Here is a 20,967-nt window from a genome sequence, read left to right on the forward strand (position 1 = left end):
CCTTTTATATAGTCAAGCTGTTGCAGCCCATTTCATACATGTTCTCAAGATAAACAATGACCAGTTCTCAAGTGAGAGCATTTGACAGCACCATTTGCCATACATAGTTCGTTCCAAATTCACCTGATAATTGGGGCAGGCACTATGTTTACTAATTGCCTTTATCCAAAGGAAATATAAATTTCTTATAAGTGGTAGATTAGTAACTTGAAATCACACACCTACCAAAATTGGGCTCCTACCTATTCCCAGAGACTGGGAAATAGAGGTGCTGTCTTCCTTGATTACGTTTCGAAGGTATAGCTGCAAAGTCCTTGAAAAAGATTTGTAGGTTACAAAACTTGCTAGAGGCTTACTTAGCTTTTTAAAAGGTTTACACATTATAAAATGGACAGAGAAAGAATTCAAAATTACAGTTTTCTTCAAAAATAAATGTACTAAGGAAAGAGGAGGAAGAATCACCCTTCTTGCACCAGGAAAAATTCAATATTTTCTTGTTTGTATTTGTATTTTCCCTTATACATCATCTGCCTTACTTACCACTGTACTTTCAGCGCCTCGAACTGGAAATGACACTTATTCCAATGCAACACTGCATTTAATCATGCAACAAATATTAACTCATTCGACCCTGCTGTTCTAGATATTGGGAAAAGGACAATAAACAAAGTAGACAGAACCCTTCTTTTCTTGTGGGGAAGTCAAGCAAAAAGAAATAAATATTATATATATATATATATATATATATATATATATATATATGGTCATGTGTGATATTTATAATATTTACATCATATGATAACATGCATAATGTGCATAATGTTCTATGAAGGAAAACATAACAAAGTAGAGATTATAGAGCTTGATTCAGAGCTACATGTATAGGATGATTAGGGACAGCATCTTGGGAACCCATAAAAGTAAAGAAACAAGCCATGTGGAGGATATTATGGGTGGTGAGTGGGGGTACATTTTAGGGTAATAAATATGTCTAAGTCCACAAGGTTTCTCAACCTCAGCACTACTGACAGATTCTTCTTTGTTGTGAGGAGTTGTCCTGTATATTGTAGAATTTTTAGTAACAACCCTAGCCTCTCCTCACTGGATGCTAGTAGCTCCTCTCCCCAAGCTGTGACAACCAAAAATGTTTCCAGACACTGCCAAACATTCCTGAGGGTAGGGAGTGGGAGTAGTAAAATCATCAAGTTGAAAATCACTGATCTAAGGGATAACCTTGAGAATGACTCTAAGACAATGATTCTTAATTTTAGAAGATGCAGCTGAAGCAGTACTGAGATTGAAACAGCTTTAAATGCATAGAAAAGGAGAAAGACAATAGATCCATAATCTAAGTATCTATTTCAAAAAGCTAGAAAAACAAAAGTGTATCAATCCTATATCAAATAAAAGAAAAAATAGTAAAGATGAAAACAAAGATCAACAAATATAAATAAACATACAATAGAGAAAAAGATAAATATGCACTAGAGAAAAATCAACAAAACCAAAAACTAGTTCTTTGAAAATTTTAATAAAATTTATACAGCCTTATCAAGAATAACAAAGAAACAAGGCACAAATTATTAGTATCAAGCATGAAAACTGGAAAGCACTATAAATCCCACAAACATTAACATCATAAGAAGATGTGAGGAACAACCTCATGACAGTGAATTTGAAAATTTGGATGAAAAGGACAAGTCTTCTAAATACAGAGAACAAACCAGTGGTTGCCAGAAGGAAGGGGGTTGAGGAAATGGGCAAAATGGGTGAAAGGGAGTGGGAGACATAAACTTCCAGCTATAGAATGAATAAGTCATGGGAATAAAAGACACAGCATAAGGAATACAGTCAATGATCTTGTAATAACACTGTATGGTGACAGATGGTAGCTACACTCACAGTGAGCATAGCATAATACATAAACTTGCCAAATCATTAAGTTGTACACTTGAAATTAATGTAACACTGTGTGTCAACCATACTCAAAAATTGTATCAAAAAAGGTCAAATCTTAGAAAAATGCAAAATATCAAAACTGAAGCAAAAGAAAATGGAAAATCTGAATAGTAAATATATATTTAAATAAATTGAATGTGTGGTTTAAAACCTCACCACAAGGAAATCTTCAGGCCTGCATACCTACTCCAATAAATAAATTCTTCCAAACATTTAAGGAAGAAATAATACTAACATACTCAAACTCTTCCAAAGAGTAGGAAAAAGTAAAAACAGGCTGTAATAGCTGTAATACTGGCTCTGTCTCTAGTTCACAAAGTGGCCTTTACCAGTCATTTCCCAGTTTCCCTTTCCTCGTGGTGTGAGGATATCCTGATTAAATTCACAAGACACAATAGGTCACAATTATAAACCTTGGGAGTAAACAATCCACATGTGCTTAAAATCTTTTAAGTACTGGACTAGTCATTCTTTCCTCCTTAAGATAAGGGTTTCAAGAAAAAATATTTGTATTCTAGATCCTCGAGAATACAAAAAAAAAAAAACAATGGAAACAGACAAATGGGCACGAGCTCTTTTTAAAATTAAAGTTAGAAATATAATTATATGCATATATGCAAGCATTTAGATATAAACTACTCTATTGCTATATTTGCTAAGAAAAAGCAAGACATCAAGATTTTCAAGAGCTCTCCACTTCTTCCTGGGATAGTGATTCAACACTTAATACAAAGTTCTGTGTAAACTTCCCCTGTAATGAAATCTTCAACCTAGAACCACAGAAAAAATTTACTTGAAGCACATAGTACATTTACTACACAAAATAATTTAGTGTAGAAAATGCATGCTTACTTAAGTTGCAAGTGACCCATGTGAATCACACTCATCACCACATTAATCATGTACCTCCTCTCTTAACTAGAAACACTTCTATCTCTGAGTCAAGTTCATCTCTTTGCAGTCTTCATAAAAAAGAATGGGACTGCATTTGGAGATAAAGTCTTTTAAAAAGTAAAGTGGGGTCCTTAGGATAAACCTTAATCCAGTACGACTGTTGTCTTTATAAAAGGAGATTAGAACACAGGCATATCCAGAAGGAAGACCTTGTGGGCACCTGGGTGGCTCAGTGGTTGAGCTTCTACCTTTGGCTCAGGTCGTGATCCCGGGGTCCTGGGATCAGGTCCTGCATCGGGCTCCCCGCATGGAGCCTGCTTCTCCCTCTGCCTGCATCTCTGCCTCTCTCCCTGTGTCTCTCATGAATAAATAATAAATAAAATCTTAAAAAAAAAAAGGAAGACCATTTGAAATACAGGCAGAAGACACCATCTACAAGCCAAGGAGAGAGGCCTCAGAGGAAACTAATACCTTCACCTCAGATTTCTAGCTTCCAGAACTATGAGAAAATTAATTTCTGTTGTGTAAACCAACCACTGTGTGGTACTCTGTTATGGCAGGCCCTGGAAAATTAATACACCCGGTTTTTCTGACATTCCTAATTATACTGTTATCTCAAAAGATGTCCCCAGGATTCCCAAGATGACAATTATCATTAATGTTTCCTTTCTTTTTTTATGGATGGATAAAGAAGATGTGGTTTATGTATACAATGAAATATTACTCAGCCATTAGAAATGACAAATACCCACCTCAATTTGCTTCAATTTGGATGGAACTGGAGGGTATTTTGCTGAGTGAAATAAGTCAGTTGGAGAAGGACAAACATTATACGGTCTCATTCATTTGGGGAATATAAAAAATAGTGAAAGGGAATAAAGGGGAAAGGAGAAAAAATAAGTGGGAGATATCAGAAAGGGATACAGAACATGAAAGACTCCTAACTCTGGGAAACGAACTAGGGGTGGTGGAAGGGGAGGTGGGTGGGGGGTGGGAGTGACTGGGTGACAGGCACTGAGGGGGGCACTTGACGGGATGAGCTGGGTGTTATTCTATATGTTGGCAAATTGAACACCAATAAAAAATAAATTTATAAAAAAAATGTTTCTTTCTTTTTTTGAATAACATATGCTATGCACAACGCAGGCTAGGTCACAATGCCCAGTTTTGGTAATCCTGGCATAAGACAGACTAGTAGAATCAGTGTTTCCTACTATAAAGCATACTGGTAAATTCTGTGGCTCTTCCAGAGCCTATATCAGAACAGGCTGGGTTGGGATCCAACATTCTTTATTTGAACTGTTTCCCAGGTTCACTGATGATCAAGGAAACACTATATTAAACAACTGAACTAATCAGGGAAAACAAGGCTATGCAATAACAACACTGTTTTGGTCAGTTCCTTACTCACAAAAAATGCTCAATAAACATTGACTTACTTATTGTGTTAGCTTCCCATTGCTGCTATAGCAAATTACCACCAACTTTGTGTCTTAGGATGGCACAAATTTATTACCTTATAGTTTCAAAGGTCAGAAGTCTGATATGTGTCTCATGGGCCTGAAATCCAGGTGCAGACAGGGTTGTATTCCCACTGGAGGCTCTAGGGGAGGATCTATTTCTTGCCTTTTCCAGCTTTTACAGGTCGCTTGCATCCCTCAGCTTATGGCCCATTCCAGCAATGGCATCACTGATCTCTGCTTTCACCATCACATTGTCTTCCCTGATTCTGACTCTCCAGCTTCCCTCTTTCCTTTATAAGAACACTTTTGATTAGATTGGGCCCCCTAAATGGATAATCTATCATAATCTCTCCATCTCAAGGGAGCTGTAGTAATCACATCTATAAAGTCCCTTTTGCCACGTCAGGTAACATATTCACAGATTTGGAGTATCGGGATGTGGATATCTTTGGAGGTTGGGGGAGCATTATTTTGCTTACCATGCTGACTGATTCTTCATTACTTCATCTTTCATAGAGAGGGGTCTCACAATATTAAGACTTATAAAGATTTATTCCACATCTAAAGAGGCAGTTCCATTCTCTGAAAAGCTTGCCTACAAGAAGTTCCTCATCATCTGGTAAGTATTGCTCATCTTAAAAGAATCTTAACAGATCCCTTGCTCATTTACCTCTGAACTCCACATACATTAAACCACTCAATCCTCCTACAGGTAAGAAGGTAAAAGCATGAGAAGGGTAAGACGCCTCCTCTTTGACCTACAAATTAGAAGGAGCCAAAAATAACACCTCTTACTTTCCATCCCCATGAATACAAAGTTGTTGAATGTTTGCCATTATACATGCTGGAGTATATATGATATCCCCCCTCCATGGAGTTATAGGTTCCCCAGGATACCTGCTATATGGAAGCCACAGTTCCCACTCACTTGTCTTCTTGCACAAGGCAGAGAACTGATGTCTGAAGAACCAAGCATGAGATAAGAAGGAGTAGTGATCATTATGTTGAGCTGGAGAGTTTCTACCTAAAAACATTCATATTCAAAACTGGTGTACATCCTTCTATGGGACAAAGAAAATGAGCCTGCAATGTAGATCTCGCCCCACTCATCACCCACAGGAGAGCCATCCCAAAAGTAAGCAAAAAGATAAAATAATTTCAGCTATCAGTAAGTTTTGTATGGAAAATAAAACCAGCTTATGTCATGGCAAATACTCAATGTAAGGAGAGGGATGTGTTAGCTCTTCAGGGAAGATAGCCCCTTTCAGAGTGCTTCTCTGTGTCTCTACCAAGAATATCCAGTGAGGACCTCAGATCTCAAGAGAGGATTCTTCTCTGACCTGTGGTTATGGAATGAAGCAATCCAAAATTCCACTTTGATGAGAAGAGCTATTAGAATAAGCAAAAAGATTATCTCTTCTTTGGAAAATTTTACCAAAAATAGTGTTAAAGGTTTCTTTTTTATATATATAAATTTATTTATTTATTCATGAGAGACAAGAGAGAGAGAGAGACAGAGACAGAGACACAGGCAGAGGGAAAAGCAGGTTCCATGCAGGGAGCCTGACGCGGGACTCGATCCTGGGTCTCCAGGATCACACCCTGGGCTGAAGGCGGCGCTAAACTGCTGAGCCACCCGGGCTGCTCTGTGTTAAAGGTTTCAACAAGTCTAAGCAGATTCTGAAAAGGGACAATAATCTTAATAGAACATTGGCCTTTCACTTTTCATGCATTCCAGAAACCACATATTCTAGACAATTTGATCATTTGACTATTCTGAGGTTTGTCTAGCACCTGACTTTGCTCCTGGTGAGCAAACCTCACTGGGTTGTTGTTGGGTTTTTGGGTTTGGGGTTGGGTTGTGTGTGTGTGTGTGTGTGTGTGTGTGAGTGAGTGTTTTAGTTTTTGTTTTCTTTTTTTTTTAACATTAAACTCTTTCAAGTAGAAGAGAGTCACATACTGTCTTGTAGCTTTTTTCATGACCCAAGCTATGTGTCTTTGATGTTTTGTACATACAATCAGTGAGATGTTTCACATGTCTAGTCATGACAGGTTGCCAATTGTTTTTGAGAAAATCCTTTCTGGTTTGTGGATCTGGTAATAGACAGTAGATTTTGCTACAGTGTTTTCTGTATATCAGCAAGAGGCAACTTTTGTCTAGGAATCAGTGGGTAAAGAAAAAGAAGGACATGAGCCGTTAAGTCTAAGTGTAAGGATAGGTGTATGTGTTAGTGTAGATTTAGACTTAAGTATAGATGCAGGTGTAAGTGTGAGTATAAATTACCAGCACAAGCACAGGCTGATCATGCCTGGGGTCTTGGCTGTAGTCACAGGACAGGGGTTCTGTGAGGGCAACTCTCATTTATACCTAATTGACAAAACAGGTAGGAGAACTTTCAGGTCTTCTATGTCTTTTCTTGCTCCTAACTGCTCCCTTCAAAAGGAAGCATGGAAATAGGAAATACTAATGTTAGCCAAGTTAGTAGTTCTAGAAAAAAACTAAGGGGAGAAAATATGAAGAAAAGAAAGAGTATCAATTGACTTTGGGCATTCAGTGATCCATGATGATGCTTGTTGAGTTTTAGCTCTGTGTTTTCATAGCTTAAGTCACAGGCCTTAGAGATGATCTTGCTCAGGGAGAGAAAATAGATTTCATCTAAGAATCACTTCTGGCTACCTAGCAGTGGCTGTTTGAAAGATTAGGAACAAGCTCACAAGAGAAATCATCTCTGTTATAGGTGTAGGGGGAAGGGTTGACAGTGTGCTGCTCACCAGGTATGTCTCTCCCTGGAAAATTTAGAACTCATTTTATAAATTAAAAAGTGAGAACCAAGAGAATTTCTTTAAGATTTTATTTATTTATTCATGAGAGACACAGAGAGAGAGAAAGAGGCAGAGACACAGGCAGAGGGAGAAGCAGGCTCCATGGGACTCCATCCCGGGACTCCAGAATCACACCTTGGGCCAAAAGCAGGCGTTTAACTCCTGAGCCACCTAGGGATTCCCCTGAACCAAGAGAATTTAAATGATTTGTCCAAGGCTTTACAGCTGCTTAGAAGCAGCTCTGAGGGGCGCCTGGGTGGCTCAGTCAGTTAAGTGTCTGCCTTCTGCTCAGGTCATGACCCCAAGGTCCTGGAATCAAGTCGCAGGTTGAGCTCCCTGCTCAGCAGGGAGCCTGCTTCCCCCGCTCCTCCCTGATCATGCTCTCTCTAACTATCTCTGTCACTATCTCTGTCTCTCACTCTCAAATAAATAAATAAAATCTTTAAAAGAAAGGATTTAGAACTCAGGTGTGCTAACTCCGAAGCAGTGTTCCTTCTGTTACACTGTTCTACCTCGCACCTGACACACATAAATAAGAATAGTTCACACTGTAGATGAGCTGGGACTATAACACGAGTAGGCCAGATACAGACTTGCTAAAAGATATGCATGTCCCAATTCCAGGAATTTGTAAGTATATTACTTTTCAGGTGTGATTAAATTAAGGGTCTTGGGATGGGGTCTTATCCTGCATGATAAGGGTCCTTATCCTTATAAGGGTCCTTAATAAGAGGGAGAGTAGAAGGGAGAGAGGGAGATGTGATGAAAGAAGCAAAGTTGGAGGAATGTATGGCCATGAGTCAAGGAACGTGAGTAGAGTCTAGAAGCTAGAAAAAGACAAAGGAATGAATGCTCTCCTACAGCCTCCAGAAGAAACACAGGCCTACTAGCACCTTGATTTTAGCCAATTGCACCTGATTTTAGATTTCTGCCCTCCAGAACTATAAGATAATAAAGCTGTTTTGAGGCACAACGTTTGTGGTAATTTGTTACAGCAGCAATAGGAAAGTAATACAATTACTTTCTTCTATTGATTTAAGCAACAGTTCACTTTAATTCAACAAAGGCTTATTTGTAGCATATCAGACACCATACAAACTCCATGTCTATGGTATTATAGAGAATTACCAGGAAGCGTTTATACTTAAAAGCTCATTCCTTGGGACGCCCGGGTGGCTCAATGGTTGAGCATCTGCCTTTGGCTTAGGTAGTGATCCCGGGGTCTTGGGACCAAGTCCCATATCAGGCTCCCCAAAGGGAGCCTGCTTCTCCCTCTGCCTATGTCTCTAACCCTCTCTGTGTGTCTCTCATGAATAAATAAATAAAATCTTTTAAAAATAAAAAGCTCGTGTCCTTTCTTCCCACACACTGGTTTCTAGGAAGAGCTTTCCTCTTCCTGATATACAGTTTCTATTTAATGTTAGGTTGGGCTACAAATAACAGAGAGAGAGCATGTGCGCACAAAAAACCCTGGCTTAAACAAGATACAAGTGTATTACTCTCTCATAGAAAAAGAAATCCAGAAGTAGGAAGTCTAGGGCTGGTATGGCTGCTTAATGAAATCAGGCATTCAGGAGCCTTTTGCCATCTTCAGTATGTGACTTCCACCTAATGGTCCAAGATGGCTGCTCAGGCCCCAGTTATCACATCCCCATTTAAGCCTCTAGGAAAGAAAATAGAGGGGGAAAAAAAGGTATATTTTCTCCCTAAGGACAATATCCAGCAGTGGCATACAATATTTACATTTACATTTCACTTGATCAGAACATAGTTGCAAGGAATTTGGGAAATACAGTTTTTAATTAGGCATACTAACACCTCCTCCAGAAATAAAACTGGGGGTTCTATTACTAAGAATAATAAAAAGAATTACTCAAGTGGTAGGCAACTAGAAGACACACCCATATTACAAAGTAGTATGGTAGATGCATGCCAGAAGCCCCCTGGAGGTACTATGCTGGATATGCACTCCTTACTTCACTAGGTAAAGACATCTAATAGGGAGTACCTACTAGAGCATCACTGTTTTATTGTTATGAATTTTTTTTAATTTTTATTTATTTATGATAGTTACACACACACACAGAGAGAGAGAGAGAGAGAGAGAGAGGCAGAGACAGAGGCAGAGGGAGAAGCAGGCTCCATGCACCGGGAACCCGATGTGGGATTCGATCCTGGGTCTCCAGGATCGCGCCCTGGGCCAAAGGCAGGCGCCAAACCGCCGCGCCACCCAGGGATCCCTGTTACGAATTGTTTTTACCTGTACTTACACACAAGCTGCCAACATGTCAGAGTCTCCCATTTGGAATGCCATTTGTTTATTCCTTTCAGAGCTGCGAGCCTATACACTGTGTTTGACTCACCAGCTGATGGCTAATTGCCTCGCTATAAAGTCTGTTTCTACTTCAAACTTTACCGTAAATTTCTACTACAAACAATACTTTGGGGACATATTATTTGTGTATTTGACTTACCTGCAGTTTACGTAACTAAATGAGGTTCATACCTGAAAACTCCCATTGGCCCCCCTTTCCTGAGCACCCTTTCTGAGCTTCCCCAGAAAACCCTCTTCCACTCCATGTGCCTGATAATGCACAATGCATCTTTCAAAACTCTGCTAACCTAGAATATGACCAGCCATAGGATGACTGAAATAAAAAGAAAAAAAAATCAAGTGTTGGCAAGGAAGTGAAGCAAACAAAACCCTCATATACCACCACTGGTGGTATAAGTTAGTACGACCACTTTGGAAAACTGTTTGAAAGTATCTACTAAAGCTGAATATACCATAAGAACCAGGAATTGCACTCTTAGGTATATACTCAACAGAAATGCATACATATTTTCACTAAAGCACATGTACTAGAATTTCATAACCACTATCTGTAACAAAGACTGAAAATGTCCATCAAATAGTAAGAAAATTGAATGAATAAATGAATGAATATTCATACTATAGACTATAGAGCATTATACAAGAATGAGACTGAACAATCCTCATCTATACCCAGAAATGTAGATGAACCTCACAGCCCTAACATTTGGTAGAAGAAACCAGGCACATAAAAGAGCACATATATGGTTTCTATGACTTTAAGGCACTAATTGTAGGCACAAACATTTTATGCTGTTTGAAGTCAAATGGGAATAGTAAACAGGAGGGAAAACAGATGTTTCTGGAGTACTGGTTTATATGATGTGTTCAATTTGCCAAAATACATTAAGCTATTTACCATACATGTATACTATGTGTGTGTCATATTTAAATGAACCTTCAAAAATAAACCCAGTTAAAGCATCACTTCAGGTTACCTAACCACCACCCCCCAGTATAAAATTAGCCATTGCTTTTTCATTGGATCATTCAGTCTCATTGTTGTATAATGTTCTATGGTATGAACATTCATTCATTCATTCATTAGCCATTGCCTTTTCTCTTGTTCAGCCTCTGTTATGCCATCTGAAACAATGCCTATTTCCTCTTCTAAACTGTGAACCCTGGTAAAACTATGGAATTTCTTATACATCCGAATGTCCGAAACCCAACACATAATAATGGCTCCAAAATGTTTGTTGAGCAGAATGAATGAATGAACTTCTTCTTTTACAATTAGTTTGTAGCTGATAATTTCAACAAATATTTATTCAATGGGCACTGTTAGGTGCTTGGGGTAAAAACACAAAACCTATTCTCAAGAAGTTCATGGTCTAATGAAACAGATAAACATTCATAGCCTCGGAGTTATTTTTAAAAAGGGAAATTCAAGGACTTTCTTTTTCCCGCTTGTAAAACACAAATCACAGTATCTGCTGCCTTCCCTAACCATCGATGACACTGCCCTGTCTCCTCACTATTATTCGTGTAATATAATGAGCTATCCTCATAACTCATTTTCTGCACATGAGTAACCGTAGCACACTAGATGGGAAGCTTGTCAATCTAAAAACACTGGTCAGACTGTTTAACCACAAGGTCAATGATTCATTTATCATACTGTCTATCTATCCCAGCTCTGATGACCACACAGACCAGGAGCCATATTTCCAACTGCTAACCTTGACCTCTTCCCAATCCTATTAGCCTGGCTGATACAGTTCTGATTCTACCTTTCAAAAGAGATATATCTTTATCTTCTTTGTTTAGAAGCTTCTTTAAAAAGTACCTATTGGCAGGTAAAGATCCATATATAGCCATGAAATAAACACCTTTTCTAAAGTCTTTCTCAATTTCCCATTTCAAAGCTTGTGTCTTATCAAATGAACGCCATCAAGATCAAAGCTGCACCTCAGAAGTTGTTTGCCTGACAAGTCACTGCTGACTCTGGCAGAAAAGCCTCTCAAGTGCTTAAACATTTCCTCCCGCTACACTGCAATAGCGAAGCAGGGCGATAAAATAAATATGGTAATTTTGAAGATCAAAGATTGCCTTCAAAAAGGATATGTGTTTAATTCATTCCACTTACCGTGCTTGATCTATATTTACCAAAGAAAGCTGGAAATGCTGAGCCTGGCAATGAAGGTCCATTAGCTTGTTGCTTTGGTTCTCACTGTTGGATTACAAAAGATGGATAGCTGGGGATAGGAGATCTAGCTGTGGTACTGCCAGTGACAGAAACAGGAAGATATCCAAAGAAATAAGGAAGGATTTAAACAAGGTGCTAGACCGAGGCATCCCTTTTGGAAAAGAAAGTTCAGAGCAGGACTCACTGGCAGGCCAGGAACCCAGCTGTGAGAAATTAGAGGGCAGAGGGAAAGTAAAAAACCACATAAATTATTAAAGTCATCCTGTGAGCAAAAACGAGGCTGCAAGGAAAGCTGTGAGGCAACACTTGACATTATGGCAAGGGCAGTGAGGGCTCTTCACACAGGTTGCTCTGATGGGCAAAGAAAATGAGGGAGCTAGCCAAGCTTGCTTAGGGACAGCAGCCCTGGAAATACAGGACTGCAGAAAATCAGGTGTATTAGAACCCATCTGAGAGAGCTTACTGAATGTAGTTACAAAGGAATAATTTAATCATCTCTCACAAAGGAGGAAATGGACGGTAAAATCCCCTCAAAAGCATGCTCGTATAACATCAGATATGTATGAAACAGCCTTTTAAGATAGGTAAGTCCATTTAACTGCAGGGTTTTTGATCTATTAAGTGGATCTGCCAGTTTGCACCAGGCCAGAATGGCTCAGGACCATGATGGAAAAGATACAGAGCTCTGCTGAAGGGCCCTGCCTCTCTGTCCTTTCCTTCCACATCGCTGAAACCTCCCCTCCTCCTTGTCAATAGAACAAAAGGCTTAAAGAATGCTGGACACCACGTTCTTAGCCTGTTGGAGAAAACAACATATCACAGTCTGGCCCTATTCCTAACAAGAGTTTGTAACAATGTGGAAGCCAACCACTCTGAAGGAATGATTTGGTAATAAACCATAGAGATATTCAAGTCCATAGCCTTCAATTCAGAAATTTGATTTCTAGGAATCAGACCCCAGAAACCCTCACAAATATGCACAAAGATGTTTGTATGACTTTTAGTGCAGCATTGTTTATAACAAGGAAAAAATGAGAATAATCTAAAGGTCCATCTATAGGGAATTAAATTATTCTAGATATATATTTTACATCTAAGAAGAATAAGGTAGATATATATCCTACTGAAGTGGAAAGAGGTGCATACCACATTGCTCAGAGAAATGAAAAGACAGAAAAAAAAACAAATTCTATCATCTCATTTTGTTGTAATTTTTTCCCATTTTTAAATAGATTTATAGATACACATATTTGCTGAGATATACATATAAATATATATAGAGAGAGAGATGTAGGTAGATATACACACATATACACACCCACATATTTTTACATTCAAACATGTGTACATATTATTTATATATACATACATGGAAAAACTGTGAAAAGAAACTCTCACCAAACAATAAACAGCAGTTAACTCTAGGGGACCGGGATGGGGGAAAGAGGAGCTTTTATTTGTTTATTTTTGCATATTACCACTATATTATCTGAATCTTTTAAATAGTTTGAGTTACTTTTTTCTAATTTTAGAAATCAATAAAGATATTTTAGAGAAGTTAAACACCATGTTACTTTTATGTTGGTATCAATCAGGACTGCATTATAATCAAACTAATTATATCACTTTAAAGTACAATGAAAGGGCATAAAGTGTTCTTTGTTCTCCTACAATTATAGGGAAATGGAAGCATTGGTCACTACTCACACTTTACTTTTCAAAGGGATCTTTTTATCACATCGGATAAGCAGGGCTAGTGCCAGGTTATGCAGACCCCAAAGCTTACCTAAGGGAGGCCTCTTTTAAGGAAAAAAAAAAAAAGAATACAAAAATATGAATATAAAATCAGATAAAGAGTGAATATTTATTTTGGAAAAGAAAATCACAGAAAAAATAAGTTTAAAAATGCTGACAGATGCAATCACATAATCCAGAAATAAACTTTTCATTTCTTAGGACACGGCTATAATACTTTTTCCCTACACCTTCTTAATGTATTCTCCCACATTGTCTAACTGGTTACTCTTTTTATTTAGGATTTTCTTTGTTTTATTTTTTAATTGAGATAAAATTGGCATGCAACATTATGTTTGTTTCAGGTGTACAACATAATAATTTGATGTACATTGCCAAATGATCACCACAATAACTGTAGTCGATAACTATTACCACATGTAGTTAATTTTTTTCTTGTGATGAGAACTTTTTTAAAGTTTTTATTTAAATTCCATTTAGTTAACATAATTGTAATATTGGTTTCAGGTGTACAATATGGTAAATCAACACTTCCATATAACACCCCGTGCTCATCACAACAAGTGCACTCCTTCATCCCCATCACCAATTTCACTCATCCCCCCACCCGCCTCCCCTCTGGTATCATCAGTTTGTTCTCTGTAGTTAAGAGTCTGTTTCTTGGTTGCCTTCTCTTTCCCTTTGCTCTTTGTTTTTCTTAAATTCCACATATGAGTGAAATCATATAATATTTGTCTTTCTCTGATTGACTTTCTTTTCATAAGAATTTTTAAGATCTATTCCTTCAGCAACTTCCATACAATACAGAATTATTAACTATAGTCACCATGCCATACATTATGTCCAGGATTTATTCATTTTATAACTGGAAGTTTGTACCTTTTGACCACCTTCACTCATTTCACCCAAACTGCAATTGTTATCTCTGGCAACCATCAATCTGTTCTCTGTATTTATGAGCTCAGAGAGGTTTCTTATTCTATATATAAGTAAGATTATATGGTATTTGTCTTTGTCTGACTTATTTTACCTGGCATAACACTGTCAAGGTCCATTTATGTTATTGTAAGTGGCAGGATTTCATTCTTTTTTATGGTTTTTTTATGGAATATGGCTTTACTATTCCATTGTGTGTGTATGTATATAATATATGTTATATATATTACATTTTTTTATTCATCCATCAATGGACACTTAGGGTACTTCCACGCCTTAGCTATTGTACATAATGCTGCAATGAACATGGAGGTTCAGATATTTTCGAATAAGTGGTTTTGTTTCCTTTGAAAAAATACCCTAAAGTGGAATAACTGGATCATATGGTAATTCTATTTTCAATTTTTTGAGGAGCTTCCATACTTTTTTCTACAGCGGCTGAACCAATTTACATTTCCACCAACAGTGCAAAGGGTTCCTTTTTCTCCACAACCTCACCAACACTTGTCATTTCCTATCTTTTTTGGTAATGGCAATTTTAACAGATGTGAGGTGGTATCTCATTGTGATTTTGACTTGCATTTTCCTAATTATTCATGATGTTGAGCACCTGCTCATGTACCTCTCGGCCACCTATATGTCTTCCTTAGAAAAACGTCTATTCAGATCATCTACCCAACAACTCTACTGAGTTGTATTATTTCTTTATATATTTTGGATATTAATTCCTTATTAGATATATGATTTGCAAATATTTTCTCCCATTAGGTAGATTGCCTTTTCATTTTGTTAATGGTTACCTTTGCTGTGCCTTTTAATTTGATATAGTCCCACTTGTTTGTTTTTGGTTCTGTTGCTTTTGCTTTTGGTGTCAAATTGAAAAAAAAAAAAGTCAAGCACCAAGACCAACACTTGTTATCTTTTGTCATGCCACTATATAATAGGTATGAAAGGATACCTCACTGATTTTTTTTCCCCTTAAGCTTCTGTTTTAATGAGTCTCAAATTCTGTGACAGATTTTTGGTCAAGTTGTTTCTATTATAAAGTACTGATTTTAAAAACTAATAACTTAAAACTCACATACACACACAAACACACACACACACAGAGGTCCACAAAACATTCTCTTTTCCTTCTGAAGTTTTCATGATGCATTATTATCATTAACCATATTTTACTATTAAACTTAAATGGCCAGTTGACACTGAGACTGTTCTTCCACCACTGATTAAGACTGATTAAGACTGGGGTGGCAGATATTGGGGATAATATTCATTTAGCCTTCTAAACTTTCAGACCTGGTGACCATGCCAGCTCCCCCTGCCTTCTTGTCCACTGCATTGATGACACCCATAGCAACTGTCTCCTATCACAAACAGCAAAATAGCTTTCAATACAGATAGGTTTGCCAGGAGCTATGTCAATGATGGCAGCATCAGCAGATTTCAAGAACTTGGAGACATCTTCAAACTTTTTTCCAGAATCAGGATCAATCTTCTTCATCAGCTCATCAAGCTTGCAAGCAATGTGAGAAGTGTGACAATCTGGCACAGCTGCATGTCCAGCACTGATTTGGCCTGGATGGTTCAGGACAATCAAGATAATCACTTGAGCCATGAAGCCAGCCAGCCACTTGTATTGGTAGGTCATTTTTGCTGTCACCAGCCACATTGCATAACAAACATCTTTGACATATACATACTTGACATTGAAGTCTGCATTGTTCCCAGGAAACCTCATTCAAAGTTTCATGATGCATTTCAACAAACTTTATTTCAGATGCAACATTAACTGGAGCAAAGGTGACCACCATGCCAGATTTAAGAGCACCAGTCTCTGCTCAGCCCATAAGGACAGTACCAACACCACCACTTTTGTAGACATCTTGGAGGGGCAAATGCAAGGGCTTGTCAATTGGACAAGTTGTTAGCAGAATGCAATCCAGAACTTCCAGGACATGGTTCCATTGGCATTACCATCTTTACAGGTGACTTTCCATCCCTTGAACCAAAGCGTGTTAGCACTTGGCTCCAGCATGTTGTAACCATTCCAATCAAAAATTGGCACAAATGCTACTGTGTCAGAGTTGTAGCCAATTTTCTTAATGTAGGTGCTGACTTCCTTAACGATTTCCTTATTTCTCTTCTGGCTCTAGCATGGCTTATTGGAATCCATTTTGTTAACACCAACAATTAATTGTTTCTCGTTGTGATTTTGATTTGCATTTTCCTGGTGGTTAGTGATGTTGAGCATTTTGTCATATATCTGTTGGCAATTTGTAGGTCTTCTTTGAAGAAATATCTAGTAAGTTATTCTGCCCATTTTTAAATTGTCCTTTTTTTTCTTTTGAGTTGTAGAGTTCTTCATAGTTTTTGAATAGTAACTGCTTATCATATACATGATATGCAAATATTTTCTACTTTTCTATAGGTTGCCTTTTCATTTTGCTGATTGTTTCTTTTGCTATGCAGAAGGTTTTTAGTTTGATGTAGTCCCACTCATTTACTTTGTGTTTGTTTGTGCTTTTGATGTCAAAGAAAGAAAATGTTGCCAAGGTCAATGTCAAAGAGATTTTTATGTTTTCTTCTAAGAGTTTATCATTTCAGGTTATACTTAAGCTTTTAGCCCATTTTGAGTTAATTTTTGTGGGTGTTATTAGAATCTGATTTCATTCTTCTGTGTATGGTTATCGAGTTCCCCAGTACCATTTATTAAAGAAACTGTTCTTTCTCCATTGCATATTCTTGGCTCCTTTGTTGTAAATTGACCATATATGTGTGGGTTTATTTCTGGGCTCTCCATTTTGTTCCACTGAATAGAATCTACATGCCTGCTTTTGTGCCAATACCATACTGTTTCGATTACTATGACTTTGTAGTACAGTTTGAAATTGGAAGTGTAATAGCTTTAGCTTTGTGTGTTTTTTTTTTTTTCTCAGAATTGCTTTGGTTAATTGGAGTCTTGTGACTCCATACACATTTAGACGGCCATCATTTAAAAAGACAGGAGATAACAAGTATTGATGAGAACATGGAATATTTATGCACTATTTGAGGAAATGTAAATTAATGCAGCCACTATGGAAAATAGTATGGAGATTCCTCAAAAAAAATTAAAAATAAAATTCCCATATGATCCAGAAATCCCACTTCTGAGAATTTATGTGAAAGAAATGAAAATACTAACTCAAAAAATATCTGCACTCCTATGTTCTTTGCTGCAATATTCACAATAGCCAAGACATGAAAACAACCTAAGTGTTCATCAATGGGTGAATGGATGAAGAAAATGAGGTATATATACAATGGAATACTATTCAGCCACTTAAAAAAAAAAAGAAGAAGAAAATCCTGCCATTTGTAACAACATGTATAGAATTTCAGGGTGTCATGCTATGTGAAATATTTTAAAGAAAGATAAATACTGTAGGACCTCATTTATATGTGGAATCTAAAAACATCAAACTCAGGGTCCCTGGGTGGCTCAGTCAGTTAAGCATCTGCCTTCTGCCCAGGTCATGATCTCAGGGTCCGGGGATTGAGCCTGGAGTGGGGGGCTCCCTGCTCAGCAGGGGAGTCTGCTTCTTGCTTTCCCTGTGCTCCTCCCCCACCCCTGCTTGTGCTCTTTCTCTCTTGCTCACTCTCTCAAATAAATAAAATCATTTTAAAAATTAAAAAATAAAATAAATAAATATAAAAACATTGAACTTAGAAACAGAATAGGATGGTGATTACTAGGCGGTACGGGTGGGGAAAACAGGGAGATGTGGTCAACGGGAACAACTTTCAGTTATAAGATGATAAGTTCTGAGGATCTAACATACAGCATGGGGATTATAGCTAATTATACTGTCTTATACACTTGAAAACCATTAAGAGAGTAAATCTTAAATGTTCTCATTACAAAAAGAATGGTCATTAGATGATGTGATGGAAGTATTAGCTAACACAAGGGTGGTAATCATTTTGCAAAACATAAGTGTATCAAATCAACATAATGCTCTATGTTAATTATATCTCAATAAAGTTAAAAAGTAAAGCCAATCATAATGATTGTCAGGTTGCTTTGCCTATGTGACTTCGAGACAATACTGGCAGAGAATATGACCAAATAGCTTATAGATTGAAATTGAGAGACAATACTGGCAGAGAATATGACCAAATAGCTTATAGATTAAAATTGAGAGATTAAAATTGAACCATAATTTTTGGTTGTTTAAATAATATGAATTGTTTAAAATGCAAATATTTGTGAAAAGCTTTTGTAATTCTCAAAATTTAAGTCATGAAAGAACATTTTTATGGTAATTAAAGAGCAGACGTTCCTAATGACTAAGAGGAAATAGACAAAATTAGCTATATGTACTCATACTGAAATAGAAAAAGATTACATATGAGAAGAATCTTCCTAAAGGTATATTTATCACTGACCAAGTATTAAAAGCTTTTAATTCACTATTTAAAGAAAATTTTATTTTATAATAATTCGTAATTTACAGAAAAGTTGCAAGAGTAAACAGAGTTCTCTTCACCCAAGGAAATTTCTTGCCCCACTATTAATATATCTATGGTCCATTTGTTAAAATTAAGAACATGAGTACAATAATATTAACTAAAGGCTTTATTCAGGTTTCACTCAAAAAATTTGAAGGCAGGTTTTCAAAGAGATATTTGTACACGTATGTTCACAGCAGCATTATTGACAATACCTAAGTTGTGAGAGCAACCAAAGTGCCTATCCGTGTATGAAGTGATAAAATGTAGTATATACTTATAACATATTATTATTCAGCTTTTAAAAGGAAGAAATTCTGATATAGTCTACAACATGGATGAATCTTGAAGACATTTTATTATGTGGTAAAAACTAGTACTACATAATTCCACTTATATGAGATACTTAGAGTAGTCAAAATAATAGACAAAGTAGAAGAGTGGTTACCACGGACTGAAGGAGGGATGGAAAGAACAGTTATTTTTTAATGGGCATAGAGTTTCAGTTTTACAAGATGAAAAGAATTATGGAAATGGATAATGGTGATAGCTGCACAACAACATGAATGTTTTTAATACTACTCAATGGTACACTTAAAAAGGGTTAAGGTGGTAAATTTTATTTTAAGTGTATTTTACCACAATTTTAAAAATTGAATAGAGAGAAAAGACAACCATTTATCTTCCAGTTTTTGAGAGTGAATGCTTTGGAGTTGGACATAGCAAAATTCTAATGACTGCATGATCTTGGATACGTGGCTGAACTCCTCTGAGTCTCAGTTTCATCTCAGTAAAGTGAAGAAAACAATAGTACCTTTTTCATATGACTCAGGAAAAGATTAAATTAGGTAAGGCACATAAAATTCTTGGCACACTGCACAGTACATAATAAGCTCCCAATAAATACTAGACATCAGGGCACCTGGGTGGCTCAGTTAGCTAAGTATCAGACTCTTTATTTCCAATCAGATCACCATCTTAGGGTCATGGGATAGACCCCCCAGTAGGGCTCCATGCTCAGGCATGTGTCTGTTTAAGATTCTCTCTCATCCTCTCCCTTCCTCTCCCTTTGCCCCTCCCCCTGTTCATGCAAGTGCCCTCTCTAAATAAATAAAATCTTTTTTAAAAAAACTAAACATAATTAGCTATATATTACTTTTCCTTTCTAAAGTAGAGATAGTAGCATTGATATCAAAACTTTGATGCACTTGTTTCACAGAAATCCTCAATTACTTTCTTTTTACCTTCCAGAAAGATCAGAAAAGAGTCTTTAAAGGTGTACATTTATATATGCATATGCATGTATGCATGTTTGTATGGATGTAAGTTTGGATGTATTTTGACTTCCTGATTCATGTCTATGGTATAGAATTCAAATAGTTTATACAGAAGCAATTCTGAAAGTATAGTCCAAGGAACCTCTCGGGGTCCCTGAGATCCTTTTCATAGGTCTGTGAGATGAAAACTACTTTCATAATAATATTAATATGTTGCTTGCCTTTCTCACTCTGATTATCTCTCAAGTACACAGTGGTGTTCTCCAGATGTTCTATGATGTGTGATGTCATGAATACTGAATACAGCAGCAAATATAAGAATTCAGATGTCTCTTAAGCCAGATGCTAAAAAAGATTTGCAAAAATAAAAGGCAAATCATGCTATTCTTCTCACTAAATTTTGTTTTAGAATATACAGTTATTTCCATTTAACAATAGTTTATGTTAACACATAATGGGTTAACACAATTGGGTTTTTTTTCAAGATTTATTTATTTGAGAGAGTGTGTGTGTGTGTGTGTGTGTGTGTGCAGTGGGGGAGGGGCAGAGAGTGAGGGAGAGAGAATCTCAAGCAGACTGAGCTGAGCATGGAGCCCAGCTCATTCTCATGACTCTGAAATCAAGATCTGAGCTGAAATCAAGTGTTGGATGCTTGACTGACTGAGCCACCCAGGCGCCCCCCCCCTTGTTATTTTTAAGTGAATTATTAAATAAGTATTTTTGAGATTCATTTTAATGTCTAGTACAGTAAATATTGATAGACATATTACTCACATAAACAAAAATTCTTTGGGAACTTAAGCATTAATTTTTAACACCCAAAGGGGTCCTAAGTCTAAAAAA

The 20,967-nt window shown here is 37.1% G+C and overlaps 1 pseudogene; it reads right to left on the reverse strand.

Annotated features, from left to right (window-relative positions):
* Positions 1 to 15,630: 15,630 nt before the first annotated feature.
* On the reverse strand, positions 15,631 to 16,550 carry LOC129505781 (elongation factor 1-alpha 1-like; annotated as a pseudogene).
* Between the last annotated feature and the right edge of the window lie 4,417 nt (positions 16,551 to 20,967).

This window comes from Nyctereutes procyonoides, unplaced genomic scaffold (genome assembly GCF_905146905.1).
Source record: "Nyctereutes procyonoides isolate TBG_1078 unplaced genomic scaffold, NYPRO_anot_genome, whole genome shotgun sequence".
Lineage (NCBI taxonomy): Eukaryota > Metazoa > Chordata > Mammalia > Carnivora > Canidae > Nyctereutes > Nyctereutes procyonoides.